Raw genomic sequence first — 10,346 nt, 5'->3', positions numbered from 1 at the left:
AGACAATGGAGAAACTGTGGGTGGGCCATCACTGTGACAAGCTAAATAATGGTGGGCTTCTGGGAGGATATAAAGGAGACTCTCGCTGAGACTCCTAGTAGCAGGGGACATATAGATTAAGAGGATGTCCTCTAACTAAACAAGACCACTAGTGGAGGGAAGGGAATACCAACTTACCCACAAAAACTTCGATACAAACTTACCTTGCCTACAAGACATGCAGGGATAAAGATTGAACAGATAGAGCAGAAATTGAGGTAATATCCAACCAATGCCTGGCCCAACCCAACACCCATGCCATGGAAGAGAGCCAATCCCTGAAACTCATCCTCTAATCCCAAAGTTTTTCATTACCATTTGCAGCGTTTTCTCTTGATTTTTGTCAGTAATGCTGAATGTTATAACCATTGATTTGAAATATTTTTTTATATCCTGGTAATATCATGCAATAATGCAAGTTACTAAAGCACCTAGAGGTGCTTATAAAGACTATTTTTACTTATGTGTATATATGTATGTGACTATTTGTGTGTATGAGCATATGCATACAGGTTCTTAAATAAGTCAGTAGAAGGCAGAATTTCAGGAAGCAGGTAACCATTTGATGTGGGTACTTAACCAGTGGGACACCTCTCCTTCCTTATCATTTACCTAGTTTTGATGACTCTAAACTATTTTAATAGATCTCTCCTTTCTGAAGCCCAAGTAGTCACATTTATAAAACTAAAACGTTTCTCTATGGAGTATGTTTAAGGCATTTGAGGATTAGTAACACTCCTCACATTAGTTTTCATTGCCTTTGAAGGTAGCAATTCTTTACTGTTTTTGACCTTTACTAACCCTATAAATGTGTGCCTAAAACAAAAGTAGTAATAATTCATGTTTGTATGGTAATACACTCATATACTATATGAAAATTTGTTTGAATTCGGTGTCCTGTTGATTTTTATATTCTTACAATCTCATCTTACATACTGAATGTCATATGCTTTTTTTTAATTGGACTTTTAAAGAACTACATTAAAATCATAAGCTTTCAGGCAAATATAAAGATAATTTTCAATTAAGTTATCTATATTACTTTTATTGCTTTGTGCTCACTAGCATACTTTATATTAACACACACTTATTTTTCTCAGACGTCCAAGTGTCATAGTGCACACTTGTTATCTTTTGATTTAGGATGAGGAACTGACAGAGGCAAGAAATTTACTAATTTGAGGCCTGCTATATGACAAGACCCTAGCATTTTTCTTTTGTCAAGATAGCCACGTATTGTAAACAATCTATATATGTATTTTTTTTTTTTTACAAATATGTGTTTTTACAAAGTTTTATGCTTACACTCATAAGGGCATTGACACTGTTTATATCATCAAGCAGATGCCCAAGGAAGCTAGATGAGGGTATTGGAGCTGGAAGATAGAGCTGAGAATCGAACCCAATTTCTGGGTAAGATCATTGCATACCATTAACCTTGGCCCTCCTCTAAACCTAGACATTGTCTAATGTTTTATTTCCATATGTCTTATACTGTATTTCTCCCAGTTTATGGCAAATAAGAAATTTATATCTCTCACTAGGATATATTTAAAACAGTCTGGTTACCACAATACAGTTCCAAACTTTCCGCACATATTTAATGAAAAATAGTATATTCAGGCTTAATTAATTAACATGCTTTATGGTAAAAATATGCATCCACTCTTACCAATTTCACTGTTTATTTAAAAAATATGAAAGCAGAGTCAGAATATGAGATATTGTCCAGATAATAGATAAAATAGTCTTAATAATCAACGTACTATATTTGATGTTTTCCTTATATCTGACATTTTAAAATAAGGGCTTCAAAATTGTAGTAATAAGCATTTATGGAATTAAAATAAAGCTAATACATGTAAGTACAAATGGACAAAGATATATTTCATGGAGATGCAGAGTCACAAGCCACAATATCATTGTCCTAATTAACACAAACTCTTTATGATTTACAGAAAAAGTTTCAATGAGCCTCATTTTTCTCTCATCTGATGCTAAATGTCCGTTCACAGTCACTGAATCATCTCTGCTATATTGCAGTCCATTTTCACAGCGTCAGGCTTTATTAAGACTTTAGTCATTAAAAGTAAATTTTGAGTTCATCACAGAAATATTATATTAGTGAAATTCTAAATCAATGTGTGTTAATGAACCTTTTTATATACAGACACAATTGTTACTAATAAATCGTATAGTGAACCCAATAAACATACTTAACATGAAAATTTTCTCTCTGGTACAAATAAAGAGGAATCATTATGTCCCACAAATTTGGGTATGTTCTTCCATCATTTTCATTGAATTTCAGGAAGTCTTTTATTTCTTCGCTTATTTCTTCCATGACCCATGTGTCATTAAGTAGAAAGTTGTTTAGTTTCCACGTGTTAGTATGCTTTTTGTTATTTCTGTTGCTGTTGGAGTCCAGCCTTAGACCATGGTGATCTGATAAGATACTAAGAGGAAAATTCATAGCACTAAGCGCCTTTAAAAAGAAAATGGAATCATCCCATATAAACAACTTAACAACACATCTGGAAGCTCTAGAAAAAAAAGAAGCAGAAACACCCAAGAGGAGTAGATACCTAGAAATAATCAAACTCAGGGCTGAAATCAATAAATTAGAAACAAAGAGAACAATCCAAAGAAGCAACAAAACCAAGAGCTGGTTCTTTGAGAAATTTAACAAGATAGACAAACCGTTAGCTAATCTAACTAAAAGACAGAGAAACACTATCCAAATCAACAAAATAAAAAATGAAAAGGGAGACATAACAACAGACACCGAAGAAATACAAATAATTGTAAGAACCTGCTTTAAAGGCATGTATGCCCCAAAATTCAAAAATTTAAGGGAAATGGACAAATCTCTCGATCGATTCCATTTTCCAAAATTGAACCAAGACCAGAAAAACAAATTAAGTAGCCCTATTTCGCTTATAGAAATAGAAGCAACCATTGATAGTCTCCCAACCAAAAAACCCCAGGGCCAGATGGTTTCAGAGCAGAATTCTACCAGTTCTTCAAAGAAGAGGTAATACCGATACTATTCGAGCTATTCCGAAAGATAGAAATGGACGGAATATTACCAAATTCCTTCTATGAGGGCACAGTCACATTGATACCTAAACCTCACAAAGACCCAACAAAAAAAGAGAATTTCAGACCAATTTCTCTTATGAACATTGATGCAAAAATACTCAACAAAATACTTGCAAAGTGAATACAAGAGCATATCAAAGACATCATTCACCATGACCAGGTAGGATTCATTCCAGGCATGCAGGGATGGTTTAACATATGGAAATCCATCAATGTAATCCATCATATAAACAAACTGAAAGAGAAAACCACATGATCATCTCTTTAGATGCAGAAAAAGCATTTGAAAAAATCCAACACCCATTTATGTTTAAAGTTCTGGAGAGATCGGGACTACAAGGCACTTATCTAAATATAATAAAGGCTATATACAGCAAACCAACAGCCAACATTAAATTAAATGGAGAGATACTCAAGGAAATCCTTCTAAAATCGGGAACCAGACAAGGCTGCCCTCTCCCCATATCTCTTCAATATAGTTCTTGAAGTTCTAGCCAGAGCAATAAGGCACCAAAAGGAGATCAAGGGGATCCAAATGGGAAAGGAAGAAGTCAAATTATCCCTATTTGCAGATGATATGATAGTGTATATAAGTGGCCCCCAAAATTCCACTAGAGAACTGCTACAGCTGATAAACACCTTCAGCAAATTGGCAGGATGCAAAATAAACTCAAAAAGTCAGTAGCTTTTCTGTATACAAATGACAAACAGGCAGAGGAAGAAATTAGGAAAACTACTCCCTTCACAATAGCCACAAACAATATAAAATATCTAGGAGTAACTCTAACCAAGCAAGTGAAGGACTTATTCAAAAAAAACTTCAAACATCTGAAGAAAGAGATTGAAGAGGACATCAGAAGATGGCGGGATTTACCTTGTTCATGGATCGGGAAAATCAACATAGTAAAAATGGCCATCTTACCAAAAGCAATTTACAGATTCAATGCAATCCCTATCAAAATACCTACAAAATATTTTGAAGATATTGAAAGATCAATTCTCAAATTCATATGGAGAAATAAAAAACCCAGAATAGCAAAAACAATCCTATACAATAAAAGATCCTCCAGAGGAATCTCCATACCTGATCTCAAGCTGTAATACAGAGCAACAGTAATTAAAACAGCATGGTACTGGCAAAGCAATAGGCTGGTGGATTAATGGAGTCGAATTGAAGACCCAGAGATAAATCCACACACATTTGCTCACCTGATTTTTGATGAAGAAGCCAAATCTATTCAATGGAAAAAATGATAGCATCTTCAACAAATGGTGCTGGTGTAACTGGATGTCTACATGTAGAAAAATGCAATTAGACCCTTATTTGTCACCATGCACAAAACTCAAGTCCAAGCGGATTAAAGACCTCAACTTAAAACCAGAGACATTAATTCAGTTTGAGGAAAAAGTGGGGAAGAGCCTGGGACACATAGGCACAGGAAACAACTTCCTGAACAGTACACCAACAGCCCAGGCCTTAATGTCAACAATTAATAAATGGGACCTCATGAGACTGAGAAGCTTCTGTAAGGCAGGAGACACTGTCAGTAGAACAAAGCAACAGCCTACAGGCTGGGAAAAGATTGTCACCAACTCCTCATCTGACAGAGGTTTAATATCCAAAATATATAAAGAACTCAAGAAATTAAACACCACAAAACCAAACAACCCAATTGCGAAATGGGGCTTGGAACTTAACAGAGAATTCTCAACAGAGGAATATCAAATGATTGAGAAACACTTAAAGAAATGCTCGTCCTCGCTAGTCATCAGAGAAATGCAAATCAAAATGACACTGAGATTCCATCTTACACCCATCAGAATGGCTAAGATCAAAAACTCAATTGACACCACATGTTGGCGAGGATGTGGAGAGAGAGGAACACTCCTTCATTGCCGGTGGGAATGCAAACTAGTACAACCAGTTTGAAAATCTATCTGGCACTTTCTCAGAAAAATGGGAATAGGGCTTCCTCAAGACCCAGCTATCGCACTCCTTGGAATATACCCAGAAAACACCCTACCACACAACAGGGACATATGCTCAACCATGTTCATAAGTGCTTTATACATAATAGCCAGAACATGGAAACAGCCTAAGTGTCCCTCAGTAGAAGAATGGACTAAGAAATCGTGGTACATTTACACTATGGAATACTACTCAGCTATTAAAAACAAGGAATTCCCGAAATTTGTGGACAAATGGATGGATCTAGAAATTATCAGAATGAGTGAGTTCACCCAGAAGCAAAAAGAGACAAACGGTATATACTCACTTATATCAAAACACTAGTCCAAGGGATATGTACCATGAAAAACTTTACTTACCAAGAAAGTGGGTCAGAGGAGAGGACATCCTATTGAGACTTTAGGCAAGAGTAGCATGGAAGAATGGGGAAATAGTAGGACCCACAGGGTCCTGGAAACCTACAAGAAGAACTTTATGACAGGTGGATCTGGGTCCTGGGGTCCTCCTCAAACTAAGGCACCAGCCAAGGAGAATATAGGCATTAAACTTCGAACCCCTACCAAGACCTAGCCGATGAACATGATATTCTCCACCGTTGAGTGGAGAGTGAGATCTGACTCTCACACGAACCCTGGTGCCCCTTTTCTGACCATGTCCCCTGAATGAGGAGGCCTGGCGGCACTCAGAGGAAGGATAGCAAGTTACCAAGAAGAGACTTGATATTCTAAGAGCATATATAGGGGGAGGAGGTCTCACTCAATCACAGCCATAGCGGAGAGGGGAGAAGGGGGAAAGTGGGAGGGAGGGAAGAATGGGAGGAAACAGGGGAAGGGCTAACAATCAAGATGTAATATGAATAAATTAATAAAATAAAAAAAGGAATCATTGGCACTCCTGGAGCCTATTTGTTTGCTTACTTCACACAGAGGGAAGCAATAGTGGCTCACACTCATTCAACCCTTACAAAATCCAGTATGAACTGTTAGAAGAATGAGAAAAATAAACAAACCTGCTAATTGTTCCCACACAGACACTTACAGGGAAAAAAGAAGATAAAAGTGTTTCAGTCTCAGGCATGTGGGTCTAAGTGTCTGTGTGAATGAGTCATCTTCAGAGGTCATCTCCATTTTAGTGCACTTTTCTCATTTACTTCTTCACAAGCTCAGTATTTCAGTGACCTGAGGAACTTACTCTGTAGAATAATGGTAAGACTACTAAGGGGGCATTGTTAACACAATTGTTTATTTTCCTCACTCTTAGTAAGTGTGCATTTCCTTTTGTTAGTTCTAAACATGCAAAAAGGGTCTTAAATTCAGTGACTAACCTCATAACCCGTACAAAGTTTGACACTTAAGAATATCATGGTGAAACAAAATTAGTCTCTCTCTGTCTCTCTCTGTCTTTGTCTCTGTCTATCTCTCTCCCTCCCTCCCTCGTTCCCTTGTTCCTTCCCTCCCTCTCTCCTTTCCTCTCCCTGCTTTCCTTCCTCCCATACCTCCCTCTAATCCCTAGTACAGGCTGTTCTCAAAGTCTCTCTTTCATAGAATACTGCAATCATTAATGCTGTGCCTAATTGCTACTATTATTTTTGATATGCAACAGGAGCATTTTTTTAAGTAACATGTGTTTTCTGGATTCAGAGTTTTTATAAGGAAAAATTCAAGTGGCAAATGGTAATTAAAGAAATAAAGACCATCACTGATTTCAAAGATATTAGAAGACACAATCTAAAACTACTGAATGAAGCAAATAAATAGCTCAGTCAAAAGTAAGGTAGTCAGAAAAAATTGAAACATTGATCTTAGAAAGTAAGGGTATTATTAAATTACTTAATCAAGACTTGCAGCCTCAAATTTTAGGTTCATAGAAGAAAATAAGTACAACCTTCTAAAAATTAAACTTACACTTATAATTGTTGTTTAATATAAGAAAATAAAAACAACCATAAAATAATAAACTATTTGGTTGTTTAAAATAGATATATCCTTAAAAATTAACATCAATTGTTAGGTTATTCCAAAATTTCAATCACATACAGCGGGAAACTTGTCTTTGATTTAAAATGACTGGATTCAGTTTTAAAGCATTTTATATGGTATAACTATTGGTAAAGGCATACTCACAGGAAAACAAGCATTCCAGGATAGAAGAACAAATTTACTTTCTACTGAATCATTTTCCATGTAGCACTGAGGCATCCTGCTGGTTTCATTGATTTCTGTAGAGCAGAGAAACCATACACCTGCCTCCTAAGGCTCACTTTATTACTAGAACTTCTGGAGTATAATGTCCTTGAACAACAAAACATACAATATATTCAAAATGTTCAATCTCACTGAAAAAAAGGAAAAAGTGATTTCACATTTCTCTTACAAATAATAATAAAGATATAAACTTTAATGTAGCAAAAATCCCTATTGGCTGAAATAATAAGATATCGTTATAAATTCATAAAAATATATAATAGAAGTATAAATATTAATATCTGATTACTCTAAGATGTCCTAAGTAGTGTAGAAGAATATTGTAGAATATGTAAAAGTAAAAAAATGAAGTTGCTTATTTTTTCTTAGTAAAACACTGTATTAATCCACAAAATCGATGCCAACAAGAATAAATTAGTTTTTTTTTTTTTTTGACAAAAGATTTCAAGTGGAGTAGTGACCTTGAACTCACTACGTAGTTGAAAGTTATTTAAAATTTTTGAGGTTCCTACCTTCTTTTTTGCAGAGACACTCCACCCAGTTTTCTGTACTAGTGATGAAACCCATGGCTTTATAGATGGTGGTGAGCACTCTGATGGCTGAACTGCATGCCCAGCTCCCCAAGATAATTGATTTTAAGATAAAATATAGTTTATAAGTGTTGGAAGAATACAGTTCTAAAGATGTACAACATGCAATGTTCTTTTTTCTTTTGGTTTGGTTTTGGTTTTTCAAGACGGGTTTCCTCTATATAGCCCTGGCTGTCCTGGACTCACTTTGAGACTGGTCTCAAACTCACAGCAATCTGCTTGCCTCTGCCTCCCTGGCATGAGCCATCAAGCCCTGCTGATGCATGCAATTTTCTTAATCAAATAAACATTCACTAGAGAAATAAGCCAAAGACTTTATAGTAAAAATCAAAACTTTAAATCTATCCCCTATTTAGGTCATGTCTAGTATGGAGAAAGCAGAGAGACCCTTACACCCTGCAGGTTCTTTTCTTAAAAAAATGTTAAACACAACAAACAAACAAAAAACCAAAAATATTAAAACAAAACACACACACACACACACACACACACACACACACACACACACACACACAACTTAATGAACTCCATTCAGTATTCCCCATGCTTCCATGTTCAGAAGATTCAGCAAGGAAAGCTAATTCTAGGTAATGGATTTGGAGCAGCAGTGGTGCTTGGGTAAAAGTACATAACAAGTTGGGAGCCCTTTCCGTGCCCTGCTCTGGCCCAATAACCCAAATAGAGTCGTTATGGCTGTGGATTTGAGTCCACACTGATATACACTGAGCATGAACAGAGTAAAAGTAAAGACTGAGCTCAAGTCTCTGAGGTCAGTACCTACCAAGCCTCTATGTGTAAGTGCTATTTGTAGTCAAAAAATGCACACATACACTACTTTACCTGCTCCAAGAGAGTGCTGTGGGTTCTCCTCATCACTTTCACAATGGAGGAGATAATTGATTTAATTAATATTTCTAAATACTTGGGGTTATAGTTACATTTAAATGTTGCAGATATAGATATTCAATTTCATGCTTTTACTGCTGACTGTGAGCTCAGAGAGTCTGCGTATAAGAGCTCATCATTTCTCTATGTCTACCAATGTGTTATACTATTGAAAATAGAGTAAGTCAACAAAAACATTTTAGTGTCAGGAAAATCTAAATGAAAATACTTATCTCATCATTATTAGTTGTACAAACTTAAGTCAGTAGTGTCATGCCTGTACCCACGCTTGCTCAAACTAGAACAATGAAGACAGTCAATCCATTCCCATAGAGCATTTGTATGAAACAAAATATCTTTTGAATGAACTTAATACAGTGTCTAGCACAAAGCAAGAGCCAGAAGACATCAGTAAGTGATGTCTACTATAAATATTGCCTTAATTCTTCACCAATATTATAATTTAATACTGTATGTGGAGTATGGACTGATTAAAGGTATGTCCATGGGTGCTTTCTTATTAGAGTTAAAACCTCATCAAGAATTATATGTCTGGTATTTCAAATCTGGCCAAGACTCTATGATTGGGGAGGTCACCTGCCCCAGAGCTGAAACTACTGCTATTAATTTGCCTAATGGACATAGTATCAAGCTGTCCTAAAATTCATATCCCACTACTCATAGATTAGCAAAGCTGTCAGACATCATCAGAGATATTTCTTTGTGCATGATGATGGCTAGAGCCTTACCACTGGTCAACCTACAGAGAATTAATGTCAATTGATTGCTAACCACAAATGGGATATCTATATCACATCGTGCCCAAAGGCTCGGAGACCATCACAGGAAAAGAAGCAGAAAGATTCCAAGTGCCAGAAACCAAGAGGACAGGAGCTAAATTCTTCGGGACATGGCAAGACTGTTATACTTACGACCTCACAACATCTGTAGTTTCCTGCACAAGATCAAGCCAATTAACATTATTGCATGGAACTGGAAAGGTGTCATGAGTGGCCAACTGTTGATGACTTCTGGAGTAGGGAAAGCTGGTCTATAAGTCTGTGGCTGCTGGTAGGTAAAGCATGTTTCAGTTGATATTCTTACACCCTCAAAATATAGACAATAAATCTCATGTTAATACGTGATGGGAAAAAAGGACACAAAGTTGTAAATAAGGGATGTAAGAGCAGATCTTGGAGACATTAGGGAAAGGAGTTTAGAGTGAATATGATCAAAATAAATTGTATACAAATCTTAAAATATTAAAATTTGAAAGGATGATTACAATTTATATTCATTTGATTAAATTCTTTTCTTAACAGTATATTATAATTATGATATTATTTTAATTTTGACTAAATATATTAACAGAAGTTTAAAGTAATTTGGGTTAAGAGATTAATTGAATGTCTGACCCATAATACTATTTTCTTAAAAGATATGCCATATTTAATGAAATTAATCTCTCTCTATTTTTTATTGGAATGTGATTTTAACATACTGACTGGATAAATGGACTCAAGCATTCTTCCATTATTCTAAATGACCTCAACATCT

This window comes from Acomys russatus, chromosome 1, assembly GCF_903995435.1.
Source record: "Acomys russatus chromosome 1, mAcoRus1.1, whole genome shotgun sequence".
NCBI classification, from domain to species: Eukaryota; Metazoa; Chordata; class Mammalia; order Rodentia; family Muridae; genus Acomys; species Acomys russatus.
The sequence above is the reverse complement of the archived record's forward strand: the minus strand, read 5'-3'. Positions refer to the sequence as shown.